Here is a 16,452-nt window from a genome sequence, read left to right on the forward strand (position 1 = left end):
ACATGAAGACCAAGGTGTTTATCCTAGCTAAGTTCAAACTGAACTTGCTAGGGATAAACAAATGGTACTGACCCTTGGGGTCATTCAAGCCCTCATAGCATTATCAACTATCCTTGGGTAAATAAGAGAATCTGGGTGGAATTTGTTGTTTCAGATTCACTTATTTACCCTTAAGTTGTATAACACTAATCATAGGGTTTGACAAATATACCCTTACATCAGATACAACAAATATCAAGACTAAAGAACATAAAGACAGTTACAAAGACAGTTACAAAGACAGTTACAACTGAAGCAGTTATAAAAACAGTTACAAATATCACTAGGGCTCTGCCCTAGATCAGATCACAGAACAGTATATAAAGGAGGTGCTTTTCTCAGATACAACAAGCAATAACATACAGAGCAAAATAAGAGATACAACAAAAGTAAATAGTCACAGCCAGAGAGAACAATAGATTCAACAACAGAGAAAATGAGAGCCTTTTGGCTAAGAGTTGTCATCTCCATGTGAGCTCCTCCTAGAGTGTTCATGTAAAAGAAAAGAGAGTTTTTGTTAGTATCAAAAGTGAGAAAGACAGAGAGAAATACAAACTGTTGTAAATCAAAAAGTGTAACCTTTGTTTGATGATTAGTGGAATCAAGCTGAGGGCTTGACGGAGAAGTAGCCGGTTGTTTTGGGCGAACTCCGAGATCAAAGTTTTGGTGTCATCTTCTTAATCACTGTTTGCATTCTCTCATCTCACTCTTATTACTTTTCTGGTATTTGTATTTGTGTGTATGTTGAGTGTTCTTGCTATTTTCGGGTTTGTTGTGTTTCGGCCAAAAAGATGGTGATAGGGTTTTTTGGGGTTCGGTTTTGAGTAAGTTTTCTAGACATAGTTTCGGGTAGAAGCTTTGTGGGTTGTTTGGGTTGTTCTTGGTTCGGGTAGAAGCTGCAAAGAAGAAAAGAAATATCTTGAAGAACCCTAACCTTAGAACCTGTAGCAAGAAAGAAAAAGAAAAATATTAGAACCCATAGAATTATTGCTGCCATTAGTAAAGAAAAAGAAGAAAGCTTGAAGAAATCTCTAGTAGTAGATGCGGTTGTAGAAGAAAATAAGGAGAGGAAGAAATCTTTAGAAAGCCTAGAACACAACCTTGTTCTTGAGAAAAAAAGAAGAAGAGAAAAGATTAGAAACCCTAACTCTATTTTGTGTCTCTGCCGTTAGAGAGAAAGAGAAAGAAAAGAAGTGTTTGAAAAAGCTTTGAATATCTTTAGAGAGGGAAAGAGAGCTGCTGCCGTAGTAGTGTTTTAGGGTTTGAGAGCTTTACCTAATAATATACCTTTTATATTAGGATATTAGGGTTATACATTTAGTTGGGCTGGTTCTCTTCTTGCTGGGCCGAAATTGTTGAAAGGAAAGGGCATTTTACAAAAATACTGCATTTGGGGTAATTGTTTTCAATTTTACTGCCACACGGCAGAATTAACATTTATACTGTCCTCCCCCTTTTTTTTTCTTTTATACTGTCAACAACAAAACAAAAGTATGAGGCCTCCATCTTTGACAATCACAGACATAACCACCACAACAACACCAGGACACCGGAAAATAACCATTAATTCCGACAAGAATAAACAAAAGCAGTAAAATCGACGTCAATAAATAATCATGGCAAAACAACGGTAAAACAACACTAAAACAATCAAACAAAACAAAAGAAAAAAATGATTAAAAAAAACAAACAATCTGCTGCACAACCTCAACACCAGATGCAAAATCAACTATATTTGCAAGTCTATTCCTAGAAAATTATAAAAAAAAAAAAAAACTACTAAAACAACACTGAAACAACACAAAAACAAATGAAGCAAATATAACTACTTAGAAAAATATAAAAGAAACACACACCTCAAAACTCTCTTGTGAGTGAGCTCGTCAAATATATTTATAGGAGAACCAAAAGAAAAAAACCACAAAAATAGCCAAAGAGAACGAAGAAGAAATGTATTTATAGCCTCCATCTTCCACACTCACAGACATAACCATCACAACAACACGAGAACACCCAGAAAATACCTATTAATTCCAGCGAGATGGAGCAAGGGCAGTGAAATCGGCATCAAATAGATAAATCATGAAAAACAACAGTAAAACAATACTAAAACAATAGTAAAAAAAAAACAATAAAAGAAAAAAATGATCAAAAATTAACTATGTTGTGCACATCCTCAATACTAAATGCACTATATTTGCAAGAAAAGTTCTAGAAAATTAGAACAAAAAAAAACCACACTAACTCTTATATTTTCAAAAAAAAACATAACTAAGAACTTCAAAAAATTAAAAAAAGAAAAAAAAAAAAAAAAAGAAGAAAAGAAAAGAAGATGAAGAAGAAGAAGAAGAACTAAACATGAAAAAAAAATAAAAATCATGAAAAACAACAGTAGAACAATACTAAAACAACGGTAAAGATGAAGAAAAAAAAACTTGAAGAAGAAGATGAATATTAGAACATGGGGGTGAGATTTATTTGAAAAGCTAGAAGATAAAGATGATGAAGAAGATGAATAGTGAGAAATGGGAGTGGGATTTTTAAATCTATTTAAATAAAAAAAAGAATGAGACATGGAGTGTGATTTTTAAATTTATTTAAATAAAAGAAAAAGTAAAACATGTCACTTTTATGACACATCCCATCAACCTTTTCATCAAAATAATAATTATTAAATTATCTCAAAAAATAATAATTATTAAATATTAAAAATAATAAATAATAACTTTTATATCCATTAAAATAAAAAATTAAATAAATAATTGAGCCCATGTCCCAATCAATCTAAAAAAAACAAAACAATAACATAAAATTGAAAATTGTTGGCAGCCGAAAAAGAAAAAAAAAAACAAACAGTACAAAAGTTATTTTTGGAGTGTAACAGTATAAAAGAAATAAAATGGGAAAACACAGTAAACTGTGTAAATTTCCCAAAGGAAATGATGAGTCTTGTTTGACTCATTTCCTCTTTGACCGAATATATTGATAAATAAAGAGGGGCTTGATTGGAGAGATAAGATTTATTTCTCTTTGGGTTGATTAGTGTGAACCGAACCTTTACTGGTTCTTTTGATATTGATATATAACTTGAATATAAAAGCTTGTTCTTCTTGGGCCTTTAACTTTGGGCCTGAAATAGAAATAGTAATATTGTGTGAGTTATAATATTAACACTATTATTTTGTGGATACATAAAATAATAAATTTTTTGAAAAATACCAATTTGCATAACATAGTATTATTTTGCTTCTTAAAGTGTGTTGGTTAGAACAAATAATTTCCAACAACAATAATAGAACACAAAACATAACAACTAAAAAGAACAGCGGAACAACTAAAAAATAACCATAGAACAACAGTTAAAATTTAACACAGTACACAGTATTTTTAAAAAAAAATTAAAAAAGTAAAAAATTAAAAATTTCAATAGTATATGTGTAAATAATCCTTTTTTTAATTTCAACGTGAAGTATTTTTTATTAATTATTATTTTAAAATAACTAGATACGTTAGTAAATTGTGTTAAATTATATTTAATGAAAATAATATAATATTTAAATAATATTTAAAAATATTAAATCCTTTTAATTAAAAATTCACATTTTTTTCAAACCTTAAAAAAATATCAAATATATAATATTAATTTTTAAATATTTAAATTTAAATTGAATTGATATTTTTCTTTTTTTATTTAATAAATATACATAAATATCTAGTTATATAACACTAGTATATATACCAAACGTACCAAACCTATAAACTACTATTTTCTCATACTATACTTCCCATTCCTATATATAATATATACTTCTACCTTAGTTCTCATAAGCTTCAATCATGTCTACTAGTTCATCTTCTTCACTATCTTCAACTATGGCTACGTCGCTAACACCTTTTAAATCAATAAGGCATTATCTATTATATCTATTTTTCTTCTTTGTTTCATTTATTATTTAATTTAAATAGTTAGGAAATAGTTATGTATATATAGCATTGTTTTTAATATTTCTCACTCATAAAAATCGTGACTTTTTACCTTTTTATTTAAGTGATTAATCTAATTAAATATGTAATTTCGATATTTTTGTTCACTTACTTTACATTTGTTTCAATTTATTTATTTATTTTCGAAAAAGGTAGTTTATTAAGTAACTTATAACTAAACAAAATTATAGATTTATTGAATAATAATAATAAAAAAAAAAAAACTTTTAACCAATAACTAAATATAAATGTGTATATGCGTTTTGTTGTGATTTAACAAAAAAAAAAAAAAACTTGTGTTTATGGTTTTATATTATACTTAATAGATGTATGGTGCGATTTATCAAATATACATTTATATATATACTAGCATAGATTTCGAATCTTGGTTGCCTCTTTTGCTCTTAATCTTGATCTTAGCCATTGCTTTGTCTTTGTTCTTGGATAAAGGCTTAACCAAGTTTGATCCTTACTGGATTCATAGGGTTGGTGGTTCTTCTGGTGGGATTCTGGTTATTCTCTTGATTCTGGCTTTGGTTTTGAAGTGTAAAGCGTCTTTCGGAAACTAAAGAGGTTTGAGACTTAAGATGAGGAAAGAACCAGTTTTTGTATGAGAGAAAAAAAAACCCTTTTAAAGCATTTTCCTCTATGGCTTGTTGATATATGCTTCTCACTTCTCAGTTTTACATATCTCATAGTTCTTCTTATATCTCTTATTAGAGAATAGTAAGTAGTTAATATTATTAACTTAAATGTTTATTAATCTTGCTTTTGCTTTTTGTTTATATATGTTTATCAAGTAACATATATGCATAGAAAAAATAATAATTAGGATTCTGATTTTAAATTCTTGTAAATATTTTGTAACTTTCATAACCTGCATAGTTAATATGGTTCTTTTTCAAAGACGGGTTAGCTCAAATGGTTAGGTATGTAGTTTTGTCTCCATAATTAAAAAGTGTATCATAAATGAATTTAACTGGAGCTCGCGATGGTAGAGGATTTGGCTCGAAAAGAAGAGAAATTCTAGTTGTAAGATATCTAATGGATTAAGTCCAGCAATGTCGTGTTTAGTTGCCACCGTTGAGTTTGGAACCCTAAACAGACTGTCGGAAGAAGGTGAGGATGACCTCAAGTCATCGTGCCCCAGGGTCGCAATCTCGAGCACTTGATTCTCAAATATTATAAGATTAGTCGGAGACCCGAGTATTAAAAGAAAAACAAAAGAAGTGTTAGCTAACAAGACCTGATGTTTTTTCTTTTCACATAATGAAAGTGTGTGAGTGTTTATATATACACGTAGTGTTAGTTTTATTTAATATTTTAGTTTTTTATTTTAATTAATAATTAAAATAGTATAATTATTTGAATGATTTGTTTTATAAAAATAAAATATGTGTCAGTATATTTAGTAAGTAAAACATAGTTGTGTTATAATAATGTAAGTTATTAATAGTAAAATGTACATTAATCTTCTAACTGAAAAAAGTTCTATTATTTCATATCTAATAATAGCTACACAACTATATATTTATAAATTTTCACATTCTTTGCAAATTACTAATAAGCACCAATAATATTTTTCATATTCTAATATTTTTCAACCTTCTCCTCTTGGTGGTAAAATTAAAAATAAAACTAAAAATAAGCACAAACATATAAGGTAAATACTAATTACAGCCCATTTTATCGTCTTTTTATTTTTTTAAGCTATTTTATCTTTTCTAGACATTTTATCTATATTTTCCTTTTTTAAAAAATAAATAAAAAAAATTATTAATATTCTTTTTTAAGATAAGTTTGTTAGAGAGATATGTGGCTAAGATGATTTTTTTAATTTAAAAAGTGATTATTAATATTTAAAAGATTGTTTGATTTTTTGGGTTTAATTATTGGGTTTATTTGTTAACGGGAGATCAAACCTAATCGTTAAATTTAACAGAATATTTTTTATTTTTAAGTATATTCTGTGAAACCAAGAAATGCCGTTAGATAGGCACTTTTAATATATAAAGATATATATACTAGGTGAATGTACGTGCTGAGCCACGTATTGCTAATTTCATTTAAAATTTTAGTCTTTTTAAGATTTTAAATATATTTTATTTTTAAAGATTACAAATTTTTTTCTTGAAAAAATTAAATATTTATATTTGAAATATCTTTATGTATTTGAAATATCTTTATATTTGAAAAAATTAAAGATAGAAATGGTATTTCTGCTAAACCATGACACTTGAATCGGTTTCAAGGTGGAGTATTGTGTTTAATATATGAGTTTGCACGATCAGATTTAGAACAATTGCAAATAATGAGAAAGTAGATACAAAATTAAATCTAATCAAATTTAAATTTAAATAGTATATGATTTAGATATTTTTAATTAATCTATTTAATATTTAATAATTATTTAGTAAAAAAAAATATCTACAAACATCATAGTGAAAAAAATAATAACAATAAAAAAAATAGTTATCCTTATATGATAGAAAAATGGAAAAATTAAATTTTATCATCAATTAAAATTAATAATTATACCTGTATAATTAATAGGTTAAAAAAAAAGTAATGACCTATATTATAGATAGATATATAGATTATGGAGTGCAAACACTTGGACTAATTTGATGACTCTCTATTGCCAAAAATTTATTCACATTAGAATAGAAAAGAAATTATTAATATTTAAAAGATTGTTTAATTTTTTGGGTTTAATTTTTTGGTTTAATTATTGGGTTTATTTGTTAACGGAGATCAAACCTAATCGCTAAATTTAACAGAATATTTTTTTATTTTTAAGTATATTCTGTTAAACCAAGAAATGCCGTTAGATAGACACTTTTAATATATAAAGATATATATATACTAGTATATAAATTAATTATTTATATCAAAATTGTTTGAACACAAATAAATTTAATTTGATAAAATATTTATTTAACATGTATATATTTGAATTCAAAAAAATTTAACATTTATTATATTTAACGAATTCTTTGTTTAAATTTGAAATTTCACTAATTTAATAAAAATTGAAAAAAACAGCGACTTTATAATATATGTTTTAAATATTGATTTTTTTATTCTACTAATTAATTACTTAATTATATCTATAAATTTATTCTTATTATATATGTAATAATTATATTTTTATTTTTAAATTTATCTTCATTATTATCTCTTAATCATTGTTATTCAATCTCTAATTTTAATATCAAAAATATCATTTTTATGTTTTGCAGCTTACTCATTATCTTATGTCTTATTATCATCTTAATATATATGAATCAAGGAACCATTGCGAGCAACGAAATTAATGGTGTGCCTAGCAAGGATACTGTTCATGGGAGAGGAATACTGTAAGTTTTGATTATATTATTTTTAAAAAAAAATTAATATATAATAAATTTCATTTATATATTTATTATTATTAATACTATCATATAATATTTGTTTGTAGGGGTGATTTTAATTTAAATAATTCTCAAGATGGATTCTTACCTTCTAGCTACCTCATAGGATTTGGGATTTCAATTCTTATAGTTGCAATATGCAAAACAAGGCAATATAAATATAAATCTAAATATATATTTAAATAATAATAACATTTTATAAAAATAAAATTAATTTATTGTAATAATTAATTTCAAAAAATTTCAGTGGAAATCGACTCAATCTCATTCAAATTGGGTTAGTATATTGGATGACCGGTGTTGCTTTGTGCGGATTCTCAAACTATTTTCAAATTCTTACAATTTCTCGAATGTAAGTGATGAATTAAAATTTTATATTTTTATTTTTTTGCTAGAAGTAAATCGTTTTAGATAGAGGTATTATTTTTGTTCATATATAACTTAAGAATATATAAGAATATTATAACTCAATTTCTTTTTTAGCGTACAGAAAATAATATATAAATTATAGTTGTACGTGTGCTTGTTTTTTTATGCATAGAACTAAATATATATTTAGATTTTATTTGCCACAATTAAATAAATCACTAATGAGGAAAGGTTTCGGCAAGAATCGCCAAGAGGTCTTCCATTGGCCTGGCTGCTTCAAAGAGAAATAAACAAAGTGTCAGAGTGGCCATAAGAAAGTGTGCACATGAAAACAAAGCGATAAAACTAGTCCTACCCTGACTATCTAACTCAGCCCTAGCAAAGTCTTGCACTACAATACTAGCTTCATCATCCCCAAGAAAGTTGTCCGAGGGGAGAAACCAGCTGGAAGACAGATAAGCTGAGTGATCCAGAGGAATGGGTGCAGGAGGTCCGGAACCTATGTGGGACCGGCCTAAGAAATGACCTATGTTGGAAAAATAAAAGGCTTTTGCATGATCGCCCCACCGAGTAGGGGGCATCCTAAATCTAAGAAGACGCTCGTCAAATCCTATAGGCCTACACCGGGAATACTCTTGGGCAGAAGGAACATGATGAACCATTAAGGGAGACTTACCGGATCTGAATGTGCTAGCGTCTGGGGCCCTAATATTGGGAACCGGGACCAGCAACCTAGGCCGAGAAGGCGTCTGCTCTCTGCCTGCCTCCAGTCGAAGGGTCCTCCCGGCAGCAGCCTGAGCCTTAATTTAAAAGTATTAAAAATTAGATAATTATTTTTCTATATAAATCTTAACTTAAATAATATATGAGAAAGATGTAGGAAGTTTAATGCATGAGATTTTTACGTAGTTTGGGCATTAATGAGCCTTAGTCCACGAGTCTTTCTTATTTATGAGAGTATTTATTACAGAGAATGTTCTTGGTAGTTTATTCTCTTAGCTGCTCTCTTTAATTCTTATGAATCCAGAATCCTCGACCCTCGTCTTAGTGTGTTTGGGGGGTATTTATAGTATTTTTCTGGGGTGATCCCTAGAACTGAAGCACTTGTCTTTTTGTGTAGTTTCAGTAGGGGCACATATTCCCAGCAGATACACAATAGGAAATACATGACCTATACCTTAGGTATCTTAGGGGTTAGGTGGATAAAGTCTTTTATCCCTTCTTGATTGATGTGATCCCTCATAAAGTAGCCGTCACCAGCCTTATTAATCATAGCGTATTAGCTGCATAAGAGGGGTTACGCCGTCAGACTTATTGCTTATGGCAGTTCCAATACGTTTTCTCCCATGCGGCATTAAATGTGAGGTAACTGTTCAAATAATGTCTTGTTCCTCCCGGCGGTCCCTTGGCGTTCCCCTGGTCTCCGGGAGTACGTGGAGCTTCCATATCTCCTCCAGAAAGTACTTTCTCATTGATACTCCTGATTTAAAAAGACTTAGTTGATTTATCTAAGAGTCATATTTTTAGATTCACGTGTCGTAATTATATTGGTCCACATATTTTGGGTGAAATTAGGGGCAACAATTATGTATATATAGCATTGTTTTTAATATTTTTCACTCATAGAAATCGTGACTTTTTACCTTTATATTTAAGTGATTAATCTAATTAAATATGTAATTTCGATATTTTTGTTGTTCACTTACTTTATAGTTGTTCCAATTTATTTATTTATTTTTAAAACGTAAGCTGAAGAAAATATACATTTTTTTTCAGAATATAAAATATATATACGTTAAAAAAAAACTATTAATGTATAACTAAATATTTTCGAAAAAGGTAGTTTATTAAGTAACTTATAACTCAACAAAATTATAGATTTATTGAATAATAATAATAATAAAAAAAATCTTTTAACCTATAACTAAATATAAATGTGTATATTTCCCAAGATCAAGAAACCAAAATCAATGAAAGATTTTCGCCCAATTAGTTTGTGCAATGTTGTCTATAAACTAATCTCTAAGTCTTTGGTGATTCGGTTTAAAACAATTCTTCCTCATGTTATCTCAGAAACTCAAAGCGCCTTTTTGCCTAATAGGCTCATTACTGATAACATTTTGGTAGCCTTTGAATTGGTTCATTGCCTCAAGCACAAAACTAGGGGTAGGAAAGGTTTTTCAGCGCTCAAACTGGACATGAGCAAGGCTTTTGATCGCGTGGAGTGGTCATTCATAGCGGCTGTTATGGGAAAAATGGGGTTCAGTCTTCGTTGGGTGGCTCTTATCATGAATTGCCTACAAACTACTCAACTGTCTTTCATTGTCAATGGTGCAATTTCAGGCAATGTGAAACCCCAACGGGGTCTCAGGCAAGGAGATCCACTATCTCCTTATCTATTCTTGATCTGTTCTGAAGGATTGTCTCGATTGCTACAATATGAAGAGTCGATTGGCTGCTTAAAAGGTTTAGCTATCTCAAGACACTCGCCGTCTATTTCTCACTTGCTCTTCGCTGACGATAGTTTGTTGTTTTGTGAGGCGGATGATAGATCTTGTGGTGCCATCAAAAGAGTTTTGGACACTTATCACAAAGCTTCTGGTCAACAATTGAATACTGATAAGTCTGTCATGTCCTTTTCACCTAATACCACTGAGGCTGCAAAACACTCTTTCCGAAACATTCTAGGCATGCCTATATGCGATTGTCATGAGTCATACCTTGGTTTACCAGCTTATTCTGAGCGTGATAAGAAGAACATGTTCAATCACATAAAGGAGCGTATTTGGAAATTATTACATGCTTGGACTGATAAGATCTTCTCGGTTGGTGGTAAGGAGGTTCTACTTAAGGCTGTCATTCAATCAATTCCCACATATGCAATGAGTTGCTTCAAACTTCCTGTTAAATTTTGTCGAGAAATTGAGAGTATGATGTCAAATTACTGGTGGGGCACGACTACAGATAAAAAGAAGATTCATTGGAAACAATGGAAATTTTTGTGCCATTCTAAAATGGAAGGTGGCTTAGGATTTCGTAATTTTATCCATTTCAATCAAGCTCTTCTAGCAAAGCAAGCTTGGAGGTTATTCCAAAATCATAACTCTCTGCTATTCCGTGTACTTAAAGGTAGATATTTTCCCAGGAATGATTTTCTCTCTGCTGCAACATGTGGTGCCTCTTCTCTCACCTGGCAAGGGATCTGCTGGGGCAGAGAATTACTGAAAAAAGGAATTAGGAAGAAAGTTGGGAATGGTTTTAGTATCAGCTGTGCAACTGATCCTTGGATCCCTGGCAATTTGATTTTCACTCCCATTTTTTATACTGGGTGTCTGAATAGTGTTGTTGCAGACTATATTACACCAGATCGTGAGTGGAATTTTAGTAAATTGTCTGTTGACTTTTCATCTATTGATGTTGGAAGGATATTATCCCTGCCTTTATCCAATAATGCAGGCCCAGACTATTGGATTTGGCATGGTACGGGAGGTGAGTATGAAGTTAAATCAGGTTATTTCTTTGCTTGTTCCTCTTCAGCTGATACTAATGAGTCGGTTTCCAACCCAAACACTGCATGGTGGAAGTCCTTTTGGCAGCTCCAACTACCCCCTAAAGTGAAAATTTTTTCTTGGAAAGCTATACATAATGCATTGCCGGTTGCTGCTGAACTTTTTAAGAAAAAATCTCTCACTTCAGCTTCGTGTAGTTTGTGCCTTAATGCTTGGGAATCGGTGGGACATGCATTGTTTTCGTGTAAACATGCTAGACATGTATGGAAAATTGCTGGTTTTACTTTTAATAACAAGGCTGCTGTTTCCATGAACATAGAAGACTTTTTGTTTCAAATTTCAGAGAATTATACCAAATCGGAGTTGGAAACGATCTTTTGCACAATGTGGTCTATTTGGTCTGATCGAAACAATGTCATTCATGGTAAATCCCCTCAACAGCCGACTGTTATTTCTGCTAAGGCTCAGAATTTTCTAAACAATTATAAGTCTACACAGCAGTTATCTCTTCCTGCTGGTTTGTCACCGCCTGCTACACCATCCATTTCGAAAGCTTGGTCGCCTCCTCCTCCCACCTGCCTGAAATTGAATGTTGATGCCGCCTTTGATGAAGCTTGTAATAAAATTGGTTTTGGTGCTATAATCAGGGATTCAAATGGCAATGTCAAGGCTGCAATGTCTCACCCAATTAATGGTTGCTGTCTACCACAAGAGATGGAAGCTAAGGGACTTTTTTATAGTCTCAAATGGGCGAGACAACTCAATTTTAAGGTGGATATGGTAGAAACGGATTCTTTAATCCTTGCCAATGCTCTCCGCAAATCAACATCAAATCGTTCATCTTTTCAAGATTTAATATTTGATGTTCAAACCGAATTATCCTATCTCCCTACAGTTTGTGTTAATCATGTTTATCGTGATGGTAACCAAGCCGCTCACGGTTTGGCTAAACAAGCTCTAGTGTTGGATAATGTTTGTACATGGCTTGAGGACTTTCCCTCGGCTATTCTTTCTGTTGTTGTAAAAGACTCACTTATTTTATAATAACAGTTCCATTTCTCAAAAAAAAAAATATAAATGTGTATATGCGTTTTGTTGTGATTTAACAAAATAAAAACTTGTGTTTATGGTTTTATATTATACTTAATAGATGTATGGTGCCATTTATCAAATATACATATATATATATATAAAAAAATTAATTATTTATATCAAAATTATTTGAACACAAATAAATTTAATTTGATAAAATATTTATTTAACATTTATATATTTGAATTCAAAAAATATCTAACATTTATTATATTTAACGAATTTTTTGTTTAAATTTGAAATTTCACTAATTTAATAAAAATTGAAAAAAAACAGCGACTTTATAATATCTTTTTTAAATATGGATTTTTTTTATTCTATTAATTAATTACTTAATTATATCTATAAATTTATTCTTATTATATATATAATAATTATATTTTATTTTTAAATTTATCTTCATTATTATCTCTTAATCATCTTTATTCAATCTCTAATTTTAATATCAAAAATATCATTTTTATGTTTTTGCAGCTTACTCATTATCTTATGCCTTATTATCTTCTTAATATATATGGATCAAGGAATCATTGTGAGCAACAGAGTTAATGGTGTGCCTAGCAATGGTACTGTTCATAGGAGAGGAATCCAGTAAGTTTTGATTATATTATTTTTTTAAAAAAAATTTAATACATAATAAATTTCATTTATATATTTATTATTATTAATACTATCATATAATATTTGTTTGTAGGGGTGATTTTAATTTAAATAATTCTGAAGATGAATTTTTACCTTCTAGCTACCTCATAGGATTTGGAATTTCAGTTCTTATAGTTGCAATATGCAAAATAAGTAATATAAATATAAATCTAAACATATATTTAAATAATAATATTTTATAAAAATAAAATTAATTTATTGTAATAATTAATTTCAAAAAATTGCAGTGAAAATCGACTCAATCTCATTCAAATTGGGTTAGTATATTGGATGACCGGTGTTGCTTTGTGCGGATTCTCAAACTATTTTCAAATTCTTACAATTTCTCGAATGTAAGTGATGAATTAAAAATTTTATATTTTTATTTTTTTGCTAGAAATAAATCTTTTTAAATAGAGGTATTATTTTTGTTCATATATAACTTAAGAATATATTAGAATATTATAACTCAATTTCTTTTTTAGCGTACAAAAAATAATATATAAATTATAGCTGTACGTGTGCTTGTTTTTTTATGCATAGAACTAAATATATATTTAGATTTTATTTGCCACACTAAAGATATAAATGTAATAGATGTCGCCTAGAGTAAAAGTAAAAGTGATGTTATCTAACAAGTTTTATTTATCAATCAATTAATTATTATTTTTTTTAAGAAAATAGTTTTAAATATTTAAATTTTATTTAAAAGTATTAAAAATTACATAATTATTTTTATATATAAATCTTAATTTAAATTTAAATTATAAGTTGATTTAATTAATTAATGATATTTTATAATAAATTTATTAGATATATTATTTAAAATATCTAAATTTATTTACTTATTTTATTATTTAATAAAATTAGTTACATATATATTATTATAAATAAATTTAAAATTAGATTAAATTTTATGTATTTAAAAAAAATATAATTGAATTATATTAGATTTAATTTTTTTTATTATTATTATATATAAATTATATTAATTTTATGTATATTAAGTTTCACCACTACTATTATTTTATAGATTGGCTGGGTTTGGAGAAGGGCCGCTTTTAATTCTTGGAGCACCCATCATTAATGATATTGCACCAAATTTGCAAGTTTTTTATATATATACATCTCAATTATTACATATTGAGTTTTTGTATTGATTTTTTTAATGTATTAAATATATCAGAAAACTTTATGGATCTCAATATTTTATTGTTGGAGGATTTGTAAGTAACATTATTTCTATTATCTTAGATAATTTATTTTTATTTAGTATATAAAAATTTATTTTATCCTTTTCTTTTTTATTTTTATAAATAATGTAATATTACATTATATTCTATATACAATATATTTAGGCTGGAAAGCAAATGAAGTAGTGACAAGTATTTTGAATATTTTCACTTCTCATGTCTCCACTATTCTTTTTAAGTTTATTTATTGAAGGTATAAATTTTTATTTCTAGTAAGTAATGATTATATTTATGAGATAATTTGTTTATAAACTTTTTGTTGTATCATTATTAAGCTAAGTGATAGAGTTTTGTGAATAGTTAACGATATTGTATAATACATCATGAAAATTGTTGGGCAGTACTATATTGTTTTTGAGCATTTTTTTTAATTTTTAATTACTTACCTAATTATTTATAAACTCAGGTCCAAGAGATGTGGAAATTTGTAATGAGGAGGGCACATGTGACCAAGAACATAACAACTTCAAGTCCCAAATTAAGCATGATTATCTTTTAAAACATATTCCTTAATTCAACATATTATTATTATTATTATTATTATTATAAGTTTAATTGTGTATTATATACACTATCATTTACTATATCTTTGCTAACAGGTTGAATCTTCTTAAAATATCTCAAGATATGAAATTAATCTGTAATAAGAATTTCATACTTAATAATCTCGGTAAGTAGCTTATTATTTTTCTTCTCTTCTATATTAATTTATTATTAAATTATTAAATTAATTATCCAATTTAATATAATTAAATATGTTTTGTAGGCCTAGTAGTATACACATTTGTATTCGATGCTTATTCCTTCTAGGGACCCAAAGTAGTATATATACTCTACCACATGGTAAATTAATTTAATTTATTTATTTTTTTAATTTTGTAAATTTATATATAATTGAAAAACATATAAATTATATTTTATGTTTGATGTAGAATAATGCTGATAATATTTTCGGCATAATGACTTTAATATGTGGAGTATTTTGTACTATATTGGGAGGTTTTCTTTTGCATCATTTGGATGATTCAATTAAAAATGCTTTTAAGGTAAGACAAATTATATTTTTATTTCATTTTTCTAGTAATTGTGTAATTAGTACACAAATTGAAACAATGCTTTTTTTTTTTAATTTTTAATAAATTAATATTTAAAATCTTGCAGATTCAATCTTTTGCCACATACATAGGGGCATTTTTATGTTTGGGTACTTTTTTCACAAATAACACAATCCTATTTGTAGGATTATTTGGTATAGGAGAAATTTCTCTCTTTGTTGTTCAGGTACATTAAATACTCTTCTTTATAAATTCACCAATATATTAAAGAAAAAAAATCATAAGAAATTTCATTAATATTATATATATTTTTGTTTTTGAAAAAAAACATATTTTCTAATCTTTACCCACTTTTTTAAATTATAAAAAATTTGTGTAATTTTATTTTAAGAAAAGCTTCTATTTAATTTTCTTTTTTTATTTTTATATTAACAACTAATTCTATATTTTATTAGAAATAAAATAATTCTTACATTATGTGAAATTAATTACATGGTAAATTTATATTTTTTGTATAGGGTGTCACATATTATAATAATATTCGTGTGCCACCACAATCAAAATCAACAGCAATAGGTATCTGTCAATTAGTTATACATGCATTGGGAGATGTTATATTTTTCCACTTGTTGGTGATATTCAGGTTTGATATAATTATTTTACTAATAATTAAACATATATAAATATTATTTTTCTTAAAAATTTTAATAATATTAATTATAATGATTTAATTTTATTTTTTTTATAGGATTGGACACATAATTGAAAAACTACTTGTGTTCTTTTAACTTGTATTTTATTTTTAGCCGCCATATTTTGGTCAATGGGTACGTCTACATATATTATATTTATATGAATAATCCATCATAAACTTTGTAAAATGATGTTTTTTTTAATAAATTACAGGTATTTTTGTAAGTAGAGATACTCGAAGAACAGAGAGTACAACATCGACTGAGAATACTGGAGGAGAATTAACATCTAGTTCTTCTTCCGTTTGTTTAGTTGATTTGTGAAACTTATTTTTTTATTTCTTTATTTCTTATTTAGCTTTAGTTTTCATTTTTTTTAAAATACATATACTTAAATAGTTCTT

General features: G+C 27.8%; 1 long non-coding RNA gene across 1 annotated transcript; it reads right to left on the reverse strand.

Moving 5' to 3' along the window:
- Positions 1-267: 267 nt before the first annotated feature.
- LOC133030858 (uncharacterized) lies at positions 268-803 on the reverse strand. Its single transcript, XR_009684395.1, has 2 exons — positions 619-803; positions 268-521 (listed from the first exon to the last, which is right to left on the reverse strand). It is a non-coding gene; the product is annotated as an uncharacterized LOC133030858 (long non-coding RNA).
- Between the last annotated feature and the right edge of the window lie 15,649 nt (positions 804-16,452).

This window comes from Cannabis sativa, chromosome 9 (assembly GCF_029168945.1).
Source record: "Cannabis sativa cultivar Pink pepper isolate KNU-18-1 chromosome 9, ASM2916894v1, whole genome shotgun sequence".
Lineage (NCBI taxonomy): Eukaryota > Viridiplantae > Streptophyta > Magnoliopsida > Rosales > Cannabaceae > Cannabis > Cannabis sativa.